The 15,825-nt window shown below is 37.1% G+C and overlaps 1 protein-coding gene across 5 annotated transcripts in view; it reads right to left on the bottom strand.

The window, feature by feature from the left end:
* The window catches only part of FAM227B (family with sequence similarity 227 member B), a 208,475-nt gene that overhangs the window by 46,794 nt on the left and 145,856 nt on the right, over positions 1-15,825 (bottom strand). The gene's annotated exons all lie outside the window — the stretch shown is intronic.

Raw genomic sequence — 15,825 nt, 5'->3', positions numbered from 1 at the left:
GGATGGATGGATGAGACAGAAGAGGTTAGGATATTGTTATAGCTTGCCTCAGTTAGAGGAAATAAATATACCATCCCATTTTTACTTAACAGGGCTTTAGAATTGATAAAACTCATTCACTTACATTATCTCTTTCATTTCACTGTCACAAACCATTCTGTGAGATAAGTAAGATTTTCCACAATTTACAGATGGGATAATTAAGTGCAGGAAGTTGTATGACTCTAAGCTATAGCTCTAAGCTATCATTTAAGACACAGGCCTAGGTCTTTTGCTTTAGGGTCTGGGGCTGTCCATGACCCTCTAGTTTAATGCAATAGGAGGCTTGGGCTTCTGCATGTCAGGGTCCACCTTTTCCATCTATTGCCAACAAATCCAAATAAGGAAAGATTTGGTAAGTTTCCCCTGCAACCAGCATGAAGATACATGAAGATAACAAGGAAATCTTGCCATGTTTTAAAGAAAAGGAGAATTGTATTTTAATCAGCAGTTCAATCAGCCTAAAAGAACAAGCTAGTTATTAAGGATATCTTAACACAGAACAGAGAAAACAAGTAATCTGAGGTTTGTACTAGATTCTGGCCTGATTGTTATTACCAATTACCAGGTAGACTAATTGGATCTACAGATAGTAATGTTGATGATACAGCTCTGAAGAGTTAAGGAAAGTCACCTGGATTGATTTTTTACATTAGACGTTAAAAGATATTAATATCAGCCTGAAATGCTAGAGGCAAGTAGGCATTTATCTCTGGCAGAGTAAAGAATGAGTTAGGAAGGAACTAGCATTTTAGAATTTTGAGTGGAACCAGGTTTAGATTAAGTTGGCGTTAGAATGGGCAAGAAAGGTAATAAAGCATATAATTTATTTCCTTTAAAACCTGCTCAAAAGCAAACAACCCCTTATGGAGGGACATCTGGCAATATCTACAAAAATACAGACATATTTTCTCTTTGACCCAGCAATCACTCTTCTGAGACTATGTCGTACACAGTCTCCTCCACAGTATGAAAGAACACATGTACAAGTTTATTGATTGTGGTGTAATTTATAAAATTTAGGGATTATAAATAGCCCATGTATTTAATAGCAGTCAAGTACTAGTTAAATAAACTAAGGCACCCGATTTGATGGAACACCATGCAGTTGTAAGAAGAAATGAGGAAGATCCCTATACTGATAAGAAGAGATCTATAGGTCATATCATTAAGTGATGAAGGCAATGTGTAGAGCAGAGTATATTATTTGACTGATATATACCTTTAGTATAAAAGGGAGAATGTAAAAGTATATTGTATTTGCCTTCATTTGTATAAAGAAACAAGATAAATAAAAAACCAATACAAATATTCCCTGAGAGGGATAATAAAAAAAATAAAACTTGCTCCATTTTGAATCATCCTTAAATACATATTTATATAATACATAATTCCTAGTCTGTATGAACAGATATAATATTAATAATATAAGGATCTCTACTTCATGTCTATTGTACCTACAATAAAAACCTTACTTTTGAGAATACTTAACTTTGGTTGTAAAATTAATCAATAGAAGGTCATATACATTAATATCAGGCAAAAATCTTAAGCTGGGAATAATAGCAAAAGACAAAAAAGTAAGAACTAAATAAAAAACACAAAGCAAGGAAATTTTAGGAGTGACAGAGTCAAAAAAAATTGCAGAAAATTCTACAAAAATGAAAAATTCCACCAGGATATGATAAGTAATCTTAAAATGACTATATTTATTAGCTTTTTTCTCCTATAGTCCCCTAATCCATAATTTATTTTAGGTGAAAATATTAATTTTCCCTGATTATAGTTTTCATATATCCTCTGTTCTCATATCCCTAAAAGCTTGAGAAGATCATTTGAAAAACCAAAAATAATCCTATTTGATAAAACCATAAGAAAATGTCTCATCTGTTCTTACTAGTCTTCAGAAATTTCACTAGTGATAAAATATTCCAGTCTTACTCCACTTACATCGGAAAAAATTCAATTCCACAACTATCCCCTATTTATTTTAGGAATGTTTAAAAGGGAGACACTTATGCAAGTAAGTATGGTTATCTTTATCCACCTTTGTAGTTTTTACTTTAGTATTAGTAGTCTTTCTGAGATGCAAATAATCCCCATAATTTGGCAAAATTAAACTTCATGCATATATTAATACAATTAGTGAATAAACTAGAGAAACACACAAAAAAAGCATTACTCAGAGATCCATTTATATCTAAGTTAAACTAGAATTGCTCTTGGAGAGTTTCATCTAGTGTTGAAGTGTAAGGGGAAACAAAGGAAAGAGAAAACACAAGTAGTCATGCAAAATACATGTGATCTGAGAAAATAAGAAATAAAACAAATACAATTTTGTTTCAGTAATATAGGAAAATGATACAGTTATTTCAAACCAAGTACTGCACACCCATGAGTATGTCCTTACTGCTTTATTGCATATGTTTTCTTATCATGCTTCCCAGATTTTTTTCAGATCCTATACATATACTTCTCCAGGTCCCTTCAGTCCTACCATTTGCAGGGCCAGTCATTGGTTTGTTTACATATTAGACGTCAAACAAGTTACATCTGTCTACTTAGCTACATACAGAATCATCTTCCCCCTTCTCTATATGTGATTTGTTTTAAATTGGCAAAATGAAGCATTAAGGACTTCTTCACAATGTTCTAAAGTACAATTAACTTTCTTCTCCAAGTAATGTTAATATAACATACATAATTATAAATAATCTCACAGAGAGGTTAGAGAGTTCAAGTGCCTATAAATGCACTTTGTTAAGTATGAAGTGCTATATGCATGTAAGTAGGCCACCTCTAGCATCCTTAGGTTTCACCAAGTTTGAACTAAATTTAGTATATCCAAGAACATCAAGATTTTATGTGTAACATATAATAGTGATCCATATCACATTTGTTTCCCAAGGAAAATACAGTATTATTCCTTTATTTTGGCTTGGGAAATTATTTCTTTCTATTACTGCTTACTAGGTATTATATCTGTGTCTTTAAGAACTAAATCTCATATTATTACTTAGACAAGTTATAGGTGCAAAACACAAGTGATTAGTTTTTAAATATTTCTATAGTTTTTGTGTAAAGAGCTAAGTGGCAAGTATCTGAAATAAAGAACTAGTGTATTTATGAACTAAGGCTCTGTGGAGCCACACATTACCAATGTAAAACAAAATAGCTTTTAAGCTTGACTTGATCAAAGATGTTGTTGAAGGAAATTCGATCCATTTTAAGTCTTTCCTGTAGAATAGAAAACATTAAAAAAACTAACAACTAAATGAGTTCTGAAGCAAAAATTAGGACATACTGTCTGGTAAATTCCTTTTCCTATATCATATGTAAATTTATCTACATAAGAACATTAAAAATGAAACAAAAATTAAGACTAATTTCATTGCACACAGTAACACAAACTATAATTGTTGAAAGTAATAAAATTAAAAGGAATTTGGATTACTTTTATTTTATAACCAAGCCTTGACAGTCTTGCCTGGTGTCATATAAATTCTTTACATTCTTGAGATTAGTGATTACATGAACTTATCACTGATGGGTTCTATGTTGAAACCATGTTCCCATATCTAAAAATGTTCTACAAAAGAGAAGGCCAGAGCACAGACTTTTGTGGCCACTATCCAGAGGACACATCCCTTGATAGCATGGTTCTGGTAGCTAGCAGGGCTTGTGTTCATGGGTTCAGTAGGACAGTAGCAAACAAAGAAATAGTTCTTAATAGACTATTGCCCCAGGGCTGAAGGCAGAGAGAACAGACAGAAATTTCCATCTCCTAATTTTCTCCTGAAAGAGGTTTATTTGCATATTTTCAAAGTTGCTGTCTGAGGGTCTTGCTTCCACTCAGCTTGAATCTAAATGTTGACTGAGATCCTTCCCTTTGGGAAACGGACAGTTCTTGACATACCCTCAACTACTGGAAACCACTTTGTTCTTAAACAAAGTAGCCTATTTTAACAAATCACAAAGGTTTGAGAGAAACCAAGAGGTAGGGCCAGGAAAGGCCACTCCTTCAAGACTGGGAAAGTGGCTGTTTTATTGAATGCATTGAAACCAACACAGAGTCCACGAAAATGAAAACAACATAAGAATATGTTCCAAATTACAGAACAAGTTAAAACCTCAGAAAATTTTTTTAGCAAAATAGAAGTAAGTGGTTTACTTGATAAAGAATTCAAAGTAAGTCATAAAGGTGTTCACTGAGGTCAGGAGAACAATGCAAGAACAAAGTGAGAATTTCAACAGAGAGATAGAAAATATAAGAAAGTACAAAACAAAAATTACAGAGCAAAGAATATAATAATGGAACTGAAAAATACAATAGAAGAGTTCAATAAAAGGGCGCCTGGGTGGCTTAGTTGGTTAAGCATCCAACTTTGGCTCAGGTCATGGTCTCACGGTTCATAAGTTCGAGCCCCACATCAGGCTCTGTGCTGACAGCTCAGACAGAGCCTGGGGCCTGCTTCCAATTCTGTGTCTCCCTCTTTCTGCTCCTCCCTCATTCTCTCTCTCTCTCTCTCTCTCTCTCTCAAAAATAAGCATTAAAACAAATTCTTAAAAAAAGAAGCGTTCAATAGAAGCACTATAGGACATGGAGGAAAGGATCAGCAAATGTGAAAACAAGACAGTGGAATCATCCAATAAGAGCAGTAAAGAAGAGAAAGACGAAGAACATGGAGGAGGAGGGAAAGAAGGAGAAGAGGGGAGAAGAGGAGAAGGAAAAGAGGAAGAAACAAAAAGAATAAAGATAGCTTAAAAGACTTATGAGGCAACCTCAAGCAGATCATATATTTGCATTATAGGGGACCCTGAAGGAGAACTGAGAAAGGGTCAGAAAACTTACTTGGAAGAAATAATAGCTAAAAACTTCCCTAACTTGGGGAAGAAAACAGTCATCTAGATCAAGGAAGCCCAGAGAGTTCCAAATAAAATAACTCCAAAGAGACCCATATCAAGACACATTATAATTAAATTGTCAAAAGTTAAAGACAAAGAGAGGCTCTTAAAGCAGCAAGAGAAAAACAAGTTATTATGCACAAGGGAACCCCCATAAGATTGTTAGCAGATTTTTCAGCAGAAACTCTGAAAGTCAGAAGGGAGTGGAATGATATATTTCAAATGCTGAAAGAAAAAAACCTCTGCCAAACAAGACCACTCTAAAGTTGTCCTTTAGTATTGTAAAAGAGATAGAGTTTTCCAGACAAGGAAAAGCAAAAGGAGTTCATCACTGGCTTACAAAGAATGTTAAAGGGAACTTTTTTTTTTTTGAGAGAGAGAGAGCATGAGTGGGGGAGAGGAGAAGAGGGAGAGAGAGAATTTGAAACAGACTTTACACTTGGCATGGAGTCAGATATGGGGCTCGATCCCACAACCCGTGGATCATGACCTGAGCTGAAATCAAGAGTTGGACGCTCAACTGAATGAGCCATCCAGGTGCCCCTAAAGGGACTTCTTTTTTTTTTTTTTTTTTAAAGGGACTTCTTTAAACTGAAACCAAAGGATGTTAACTAGTAATAGGAAAACATATGGAAGTATATACCTCACTAGTAAAGGTAAATATACAGCAAAATTCAGAATATTCTGATGTTGTAGAGTGGTGACTTAATGACTTACAAATCTGGTATGTAGGTGAAAAGACAAAAGTATTAAAAACTATAATCAAGAATTTGTTAACGGAATACATAAGGTAAAAAGAAACTGTGACATCAAAAACATAAAACATGGAGGAGGAATAATCACGTAACGTTTTAAAATGTGTTTGAACTTAAGTTGTTTTCAATCTAAAACAGGCTGTTATAAATGTAAGTTTTTTTATGTAAGCCTCAAACTAATAACAAAGCAAACACTTATAGTAAACAATAGATATAAAGAAATATCTAGGCATATCATTACAAAAAAAATCATTGTATCACAAGAGAAGAAGAAAGGAAAAAAGAAATTACACAACAGCCAGATAACAATTTTAAAAATGGCAATAAGCACATAAGTTTCAATAATTACCTATAAATGTAAGTGTAATAAAATTCTCCAATCAAAAGACAGAGTGGCTAAGTGGATAAACAAACAAATAAGACCTATCTATATATTACCTACAAGAGACTCACTTCACATGTAAGGACACACACAGACTGAAAATGAAGGGATAGAAAAAGATATTCCATGTAAATAAAAATGAAAAGAAAGCTGGGGTAGCTTTATTTATATCAGACAACATAGACTTTAAGACAAAGAATGTAACAAAGAGACAAAGGTCATTCTATAATGATAAAGGGGTCATTTCAACAAGAGGATATAACATTTGTAAATATTTATGTACTTAATATTGGAGCACCCAATATACAAAGCAAATAGTAACAGACCTAAAGGGGAAAATGGACAGCAATACAATAACAGAGGGGACTTTAATACCCAACTTGCATCAATGGATACATCATTCAAACGGAAAATCAATACAAATCATTGACTTTAAATGACACATTAGACTAGATGGACTTAACAGACATCTCTAGAATATTCCATCCAAAAGCAACAGAATACGCATTCTTCTTAAATGCATGTGGAGCAGTCTCCAGGATATATCATATGTCAGGTCACAAAACAAGTCTTTTTTTTTTTTTTTTCAATATATGAAGTTTACTGTAAAATTGGTTTCCATACAACACCCAGTGCTCATCCCAAAAGGTGCCCTCTTCAATACCCATCACCTACCCTCCCCTCCCTCCCACCCCCCCATCAACCCTCAGATTGTTCTCAGTTTTTAAGAGTCTCTTATGCTTTGGCTCTCTCCCACTCTAACCTCCCTTTTTTTTTTTTTCCTTCCCCTCCCCCATGGGTTTCTGTTAAGTTTCTCAGGATCCACAGAAGAGTGAAAATATACGGTATCTGTCTTTCTCTGTATGGCTTATTTCACTTAGCATCACACTCTCCAGTTCCATCCATGTTGCTACAAAGGGTCATATTTCATTCTTTCTCATTGCCACGTAGTATTCCATTGTGTATATAAACCACAATTTCTTTATCCATTCATCAGTTGATGGACATTTAGGCTCTTTCCATAATTTGGCTATTGTTGAGAGTGCTGCTATAAACATTGGGGTACAAGTGCCCCTATGCATCAGTACTCCTGTATCCCTTGGGTAAATTCCTAGCAGTGTTATTGCTGGGTCATAGGGTAGGTCTATTTTTAATTCTTTGAGGAACCTCCACACCGTTTTCCAGAGTGGCTGCACCAATTTGCATTCCCACCAACAGTGCAAGAGGGTTCCCATTTCTCCACATTCTCTCCAGCGTCTATAGTCTCCTGATTTGTTCATTTTGGCCACTCTGACTGGCATGAGGTGATATCTGAGTGTGGTGTTTTTTTTTTTAAATGTTTTTATTTATTTTTGAGACAGAGAGAGACAGAGCATAAGCAGGGGAGGGGCAGAGAGAGGGAGACACAGAATCCAAAGATGTCTCCAGGCTCTGAGCTGGCAGCACAGAGCCTGATATGGGGCTCGAAATCACGGATTGTGAGATCATGACCTGAGCTGAAGTCGGACACCCAACCGACTGAGCCACCCAGGCGCCCCCTGAGTGTGGTTTTGATTTGTATTTCCCTGATGAGGAGTGACGTTGAGCATCTTTTCATGTGCCTGTCGGCCATCCGGATGTCTTCTTTAGAGAAGTGTCTATTCATGTTTTCTGCCCATTTCTTCACTGGGTTATTTGTTTTTCGGGTGTGGAGTTTGGTGAGCTCTTTATAGATTTTGGATACTAGCCCTTTGTCCGATATGTCATTTGCAAATATCTTTTCCCAGTCCGTTGGTTGCCTTTTAGTTTTGTTGGTTGCTTCCTTTGCTGTGCAGAAGCTTTTCATCTTCATAAGGTCCTAGTAGTTCATTTTTGCTTTTAATTCCCTTGCCTTTGGGGATGTGTCAAGTAAGAAATTGCTACGGCTGAGGTCAGAGAGGTCTTTTCCTGCTTTCTCCTCTAGGGTTTTGATGGTTTCCTGTCTCACATTCAGGTCCTTTATCCATTTTGAGTTTATTTTTGTGAATGGTGTGAGAAAGTGGTCTAGTTTCAATCTTCTGCATGTTGCTGTCCAGTTCTCCCAGCACCATTTGTTAAAGAGACTGTCTTTTTTCCATTGGGTGTTCTTTCCTGCTTTGTCAAAGATTAGTTGGCCATACGTTTGTGGGTCTAGTTCTGGGGTTTCTATTCTATTCCATTGGTCTATGTGTCTGTTTTTGTGCCAATACCATGCTGTCTTGATGATTACAGCTTTGTAGGAGAGGCCAAAGTCTGGGATTGTGATGCCTCCTGCTTTGGTCTTCTTCAAAATTACTTTGGCTATTCGGGGCCTTTTGTGGTTCCATATGAATTTTAGGATTGCTTGTTCTAGTTTCGAGAAGAATGCTGGTGCAATTTTGATTGGGATTGCATTGAATGTGTAGAGAGCTTTGGGTAGTATTGACATTTTGACAATATTTATTCTTCCAATCCATGAGCAGGGAATGTTTTTCCATTTCTTTATATCTTCTTCAATTTCCTTCATAAGCTTTCCATAGTTTTCAGCATACAGATCTTTTACATCTTTGGTTAGATTTATCCCTAGGTATTTTATGCTTCTTGGTGCAATTGTGAATGGGATCAGTTTCTTTATTTGTCTTTCTGTTGCTTCATTATTAGTGTATAAGAATGCAACTGATTTCTGTACATTGATTTTGTATCCTGCAACTTTGCTAAATTCATGTATCAGTTCTAGCAGACTTCTGGTGGAGTCTATCGGATTTTCCATGTATGATATCATGTCATCTGCAAAAAGTGAAAGCTTAACTTCATCTTTGCCAATTTTGATGCCTTTGCTTTCCTTTTGTTGTCTGATTGCTGATGCTAGAATTTCCAACACTATGTTAAACAACAGCGGTGAGAGTGGACATCCCTGTCGTGTTCCTGATCTCAGGGAAAAAGCTCTCAGTTTTTCCCCATTGAGGATGATGTTAGCTGTGGACTTTTCATAAATGGCTTTTATGATCTTTAAGTATGTTCCTTCTATCCCGACTTTCTCGAGGGTTTTTATTAAGAAAGGGTGCTGGATTTTGTCAAAGGCCTTTTCTGCATCAATTGACAGGATCATATGGTTCTTATCTTTTCTTTTATTAATGTGATGTATCACGTTGATTGATTTTCGAATGTTGAACCAGCCCTGCAGCTCAGGATTGAATCCCACTTGATCATGGTGAATAATTCTTTTTATATGCTGTTGAATTCGATTTGCTAGTATCTTATTGAGAATTTTTGCATCCATGTTCATCAGGGATATTGGCCTGTAGTTCTCTTTTTTTACTGGGTCTCTGTCTGGTGTAGGAATCAAAGTAATACTGCCTTCATAGAATGAGTCTGGAAGTTTTCCTTCCCTTTCTATTTTTTGGAATAGCTTGAGAAGGATAGGTATTATCTCTGCTTTAAACGTCTGGTAGAACTCCCCTAGGAAGCCATCTGGTTCTGGACTCTTATTTGTTGGGAGATTTTCGATGACTGATTCAATTTCTTCGCTGGTTATGGGTCTGTTCAAGCTTTCTATTTCCTCCTGATTGAGTTTTGGAAGCGTGTGGGTGCTTAGGAATTTGTCCATTTCTTCCAGGTTGTCCAGTTTGTTGGCATATAATTTTTCATAGTATTCCCTGATAATTGCTTGTATCTCTGAGGGATCGGTTGTAATAATTCCATTTTCATTTATGATGTTATCTATTTGGGTCATCTCCCTTTTCTTTTTGAGAAGCCTGGCTAGAGGTTTTCAAAAACCAACTCTTGGTTTCATTGATCTGCTCTACCGTTTTTTTAGATTCTACATTGTTTATTTCTGCTCTGATCTTTATTATTTCTCTTCTTCTGCTGGGTTTGGGGTGTCTTTGCTGTTCTGCTTCTATTTCCTTTAGGTGTGCTGTTAGATTTTGTATTTGGGATTTTTCTTGTTTCTTGAGCTAGGCCTGGATTGCAATGTATTTTCCTCTCAGGACTGCCTTCGCTGCATCCCAAAGTGTTTGGATTGTTGTATTTTCATTTTCGTTTGTTTCCATATATTTTTTTAATTTCTTCTCTAATTGCCTGGTTGACCCATTCATTCCTTAGTAGGGTGTTCTTTAACCTCCATGCTTTTGGACGTTTTCCAGACTTTTTCCTGTGGTTGATTTCAAGCTTCATAGCATTGTGGTCTGAAAGTATGCATGGTGTGATCTCAATTCTTGTATACTTATGAAGGGCTGTTTTGTGACTCAGTATGTGATCTATCTTGGAGAATGTTCCATGTGCACTCGAGAAGAAAGTATATTCTGTTGCTGTGGGATGTAGAGTTCTAAATATATCTGTCAAGTCCATCTGATCCAATGTGTCATTCAGGGCCCATGTTTCTTTATTGGCCATGTGTCTAGATGATCTATCCATTTCTGTAAGTGGAGTGTTAAAGTCCCCTGCAATTACCACGTTCTTATCAATAAGGTTGCTTATGTTTGTAATTGTTTTATATATTTGGGGGCTCCTGTATGCGGCGCATAGACATTTATAATTGTTACCTCTTCCTGATGGATAGACCCTGTGATTATTATATAATGCCCTTCTTCATCTCTTGTTACAGCCTTTAATGTAAAGTCTAGTTTGTCTGATATAAGTATGGCTACTCCATCTTTCTTTTGACTTCCAGTGGCATGATAAATAGTTCTCCATCCCCTCACTCTCAATCTGAAGGTGTCCTCAGGTCTAAAATGAGTCTCTTGTAGAAAGCAAATAGATGGGTCTTGTTTTTTTATACATTCTGATACCCTATGTCTTTTGGTTGGCACATTTAGTCCATTTACATTCAGTGTTATTATAGAAAGATACGGGTTTAGAGTCATTGTGATGTCCGTAGGTTTCATGCTTGTAGCAGTGTCTCTGGTACTTTGTCTCACAGGATCCCCCTTAGGATCTTCTGTAGGGCTGGTTTAGTGGTGACGAATTCCTTCAGTTTTTGTTTGTTTGGGAAGCCCTTTATCTCTCCTTCTATTCTAAATGACAGACTTGCTGGATAAAGGATTCTCGGCTGCATAGGTTTTCTGTTCATCACATTGAAGATCTCCTGCCATTCCTTTCTGGCCTGCCAAGTTTCAGTAGAGAGATCGGTCACGAGTCTTATAGGTCTCCCTTTATATGTTAGAGCACGTTTATCTCTAGCTGCTTTCAGAATTTTCTCTTTATCCTTGTATTTTGCCAGTTTCACTATGACATGTTGTGCAGAAGATTGATTCAAGTTACATCTGAAGGGTGTTCTCTGTGCCTCTTGGATTTCAATGTCTTTTTCCTTCCCCAGATCAGGGAAGTTCTCAGCTATTATTTCTTCAAGTACACCTTCAGCACCTTTCCCTCTCTCTTCCTCCTCTGGAATACAAATTATGCATATATTATTTCTCTTTAGTGCATCACTTAGTTCTCTAATTTTCCCCTCATACTCCTGGATTTTTTTATCTCTCTTTTTCTCAGCTTCTTCTTTTTCCATAATTTTATCTTCTAGTTCACCTATTCTCTCCTCTGCCTCTTCAATCCGAGCCGTAGTTGTCTCCATTTTATTTTGCAGCTCATTGATAGCATTTTTTAGCTCCTCCTGGCTGTTCCTGAGTCCCTTGATCTCTGTAGCAACAGATTCTCTGCTGTCCTTTATACTGTTTTCAAGACCAGTGATTAATTTTATTACTATTATTCTAAATTCACTTTCTCTTATATTGTTTAAATCGTTTTTGATCAGCTCATTAGCTGTTGTTATTTTCTGGACATTCTTCTGAGGGGAATTCTTCCGATTCGTCATCTTGGATAGTCCCTGGAGTGGTGCGGGACTGTAGGGCACTTCCCCTGTGCTGTCTTGAATAACTTGTGTTGGTGGGCGGGGCCGCAGTCAGACCTGATGTCTGCCCCCAGCCCACCACTGGGGCCACAGTCAGACTGGTGTGTGCCTTCTCTTTCCCTCTCCTAGGGGCGGGATTCACTGTGGGGTGGTGTGGCCCGTCTGGGCTACTTGCACACTGCCAGACTTGTGGTGCTGGGGTTCTGGCGTATTAGCTGTGGTGGATTGGCAAGGTGCACGGGGGCAGGAGGGGTAGGCTCAGCTCGCTTTTCTTTTGGAGATCTGCTTCGGGAGGGGCCCTGCGGCACCAGGAGTGAGTCAGACCCGCCGGAGGGATGGATCTGCAGAAGCACAGTGTTGGATGTTTGTGTGGTGCAAGCATGTTCCCTGGCAAGAACTGGTTCCCTTTGCGATTTTGGCTGGGGGATGGGCGAGGGCAATGGCGCTGGCAAGCGCCTTTGTTCCCCACCAAGCTGAGCTCTGTCATCCGGGGCTCAACAACTCTCCCTCCCGTCGTCCTCCAGCCCTCCCGTTCTCTGAGCAGAGCTGTTAGCTTATAACCTTCCAGATGTCAAGTCCTGCTCGCTGTCCGAACACACTCCATCAGGCCCCTCCGCTTTTGGAAGCCAGACTCGGGGGCTCTGCTTGGCCAGCGGACCATGCTCTGCCCAGGCTCCCTCCCGCCAGTCCTTGTAGCGCGCACCGCCTTGCCGCCCTTCCTACCCTCTTCTGTGGGCCTCTTGTCTGCGCTTGGCTCCGGAGAATCCCTTCTGCTAGTCTTCTGGCAGTTTTCTGGGTTATTTAGGCAGGTGTAGGTGGAATCTAAGTGATCAGCAGGACGCGTGGCGAGCCCAGCGTCCTCCTACACCGCCATCTTCCCAGGATCCTCCAAAACAAGTCTTAATAAATTTAAGAACACTGAAATCATATCAAGAAACTTTTATGACCACAGTGGTATGAAACTAGAAATCAATTACAAGAAGAAAATTGGAATTTCACTAATATGTGGAGATTAAACAACATGCCACTGAACAACTAATGGATCAAACAAGAAATCAAAAGAGAAATAAAAAGAATAGCTTGACACAAAGAAAATGAAAAATACCAAAATGTAAGGGCTGTTTCAAAAGCAGTTCTAAGAGGGAAGTCCATAATGATAAATGCCTAGGTTAAGCAATAAGAAAGATCTCAATTAAACAACCTAATTTTATACCTCAGGCAACTAGAAAAAGAATAATAAACTAAGCCCAAAGTTAATAGAAGGAAGGAAATAATAAAGATCAGAACAGAAATAAGTGAAATAAAGATTGTAAGATAATAGAAAAGAATAGTGAAACTAAGAACTGTTTTTTAAAAAGATAAAATAGACAAACCTTTAGAACTCATCAAGAAAAAAAAGAGGACTCAAATAAAATCAGAAATAAAAGAGACATTACAACTGAAACCACAGAAAAACAAAGGATCATAAGAGACTATTGCGAACAATTATATGCCAATAAACTGAATGAATAACCTAGAAGAAGTGGATAAATTCTCGGAAACTTATAATCTACCAAAACTGAATCAGGAAGAAACAGATAGCCTGAACAGACCTATGACAAATAAGAAGACTGGAGTGGTAATAAAAAAATCTACCAATAAGGGAAAGCACAGGACCAGATGGCAGGATGACTGAATTCTACCAAACATTCAGTGATATATTAATATCAATCCTTTAAAACTTCCAAAAAATAGAAACATAGGTAATTCTTCCAAACTCATCTTATGAGGCCAGTATCACCCAACACCAAAGTCAGACAAAGACACCAAAAGTAAGGAAAACTATAAACCAATATCTCTGATGAACATAGATGCAAAACTCCTCAATAAAATTCTAACAAATCAAATTCAACAACGCATCAAAAAAATTATATACCATTACCAAATAATATTTATCCCTGGGATACAAGGTTGGCTTAACATATGCAAATCAATCAATGTGATACACCACATCAGCAGAATGAAAGATAAAAACCACATGATCTTCTCAATAGATGCAGAAAAAGCATTTCACAAAGTTTAATAACATCCATTCATGATAAAAACTCTCAGTAAAATAGATATAGAAGACAATGTTCTCAACACAATAAAGGCTGTTTATGAAAAACCCATAGCTAACATTAGAATCAATGGGGAAACACCGAAAACTTTTTCTCTGATATCAGTCACAGGCAATGTTGCCACTTCTATTCAACACAGTGCTAGGAATACTAGCAAGAGTAATCATATGAGAAAAAGAAATAAAAGGAATCAAAACTGTAACAGAAGACGTAAGATTCTTTTTGCAAGTGATGTGGATTTTATATGTAGAAAACCCTACGGATGCAATTAAAAAATTCCTATTAGAACTAATAAAGAATTTCAGTAAAGATGCAGCAAAATAAACATAAACAACCAGTTACATTTTTTCACAACAACAATAATCTACTTGAAAAGGAAATGAAGAAAACCGTCCTACTTATGACTGCACTGGAAAGAATAAAATACTTAGGATTAAATTTAACCAAGACTGTGAAAGATCTGTTCACTAAAAACTATAAAAGGATGATACAGAAATTGAAGAAGATGCAAATAACTGGAGAGATATTTTCATGGATTCAAAGAACTAATATTGTCAAAATGTCCATACTAAAGAAGCAATATGCACAGTCAATGTGATTCCTATCCAAATTCCAATGGCATTTTTCACAGAATAAGAATAAAACAGTCTTAAAAATTTGTATGGAACCACAAAATATTCCCAATAGCGAAAGCAATCTTGACAAAAATGAGCAAAGTTGGAGGCATCACACTTCAGAATAGGCAACCCAGATACAAACCTAATCATATACTGCTCATACATACACAAGTAACTAAGTTTTTACAAGCATGCCAAATATGCAGTGGGGAAGAGATAGTTCCCTCAATAAATGGTGTTGGAAAAACTAGATATACACATGGAAAAGAAAGAAAGTGGACCCCTTTCTTATTCCTGGGAAAACAATTTCTAATAAAATCACAGATGAAACAAAAATCTTAGTCAAAAACTGTATGAAGGACATAAAAGTCATAAAACTGAATAAAACTGGTAGGTAATCTTTTGAAAAAAAAGTTCAATTTCATCAGTATTTAAAGAAATGAAAACACCACTAATATGGCCCTTTTTAATTGAAAAAGAATGATAATGTGCAATGTGGTTGGACTCATATGTAGTCTCATGTGCTAACGATGGGCCATATCAGTTGTCATACTACTCCAAGTACACGACACTTGGGTTTGAATGAAGTTGGCAGAAACCTGTTTCTTGGTCTTTTTAACTTCCCAAGCTCTTTCTCTCTGGGCTGGAGGGGAGAAGTACTCTAATACTTTCCTCTTAAGGAATTCTTTTGATTCTTCAATATTCCTTCATCACCATCTTTTATAGTCTGGAGGCAGTAGGCTAATGGCCTGCAAGACGGTCTTTAGGATATTATCTGTTGATGTCATCAGTCTTTATGACCTCACAAGAAACGAAGACAGAAACAGCCTCATTTTAACATTCCATTACCCGGTTTAAGTGGATTTCTGTTACAACCGAAAGAGTTTTGACTAAGATGCTTGGATTAACTCCTCAGTTTCTCCAGGGTAGTTTACTCTGATTGGGTACTATAAATAAAAAACTGCTATGTATTAAAATTATCAGTCATGTTACCCATACTCACTCATTTCACAAACGTCTACTGAATTTCAACTACATGTTCAAGGCCTGGGATACAAAGATGAAGACAACAAGGCTCATTGTCTGTGTGGGGGAGGAGAGGACAAGTCTGTGACATGTTCTCATATAATTGCAATGCAGTATGATAGAGCTACAGTGAAAGAAAACATGAAAGTGTCACAAGAACACAGGAATTCTTGCAGTTGCA

Source organism: Panthera leo, chromosome B3 (assembly GCF_018350215.1).
Source record: "Panthera leo isolate Ple1 chromosome B3, P.leo_Ple1_pat1.1, whole genome shotgun sequence".
NCBI classification, from domain to species: Eukaryota; Metazoa; Chordata; class Mammalia; order Carnivora; family Felidae; genus Panthera; species Panthera leo.
Note: the sequence above shows the minus strand (reverse complement) of the source record. Positions and strands in the feature narration are given on the sequence as shown.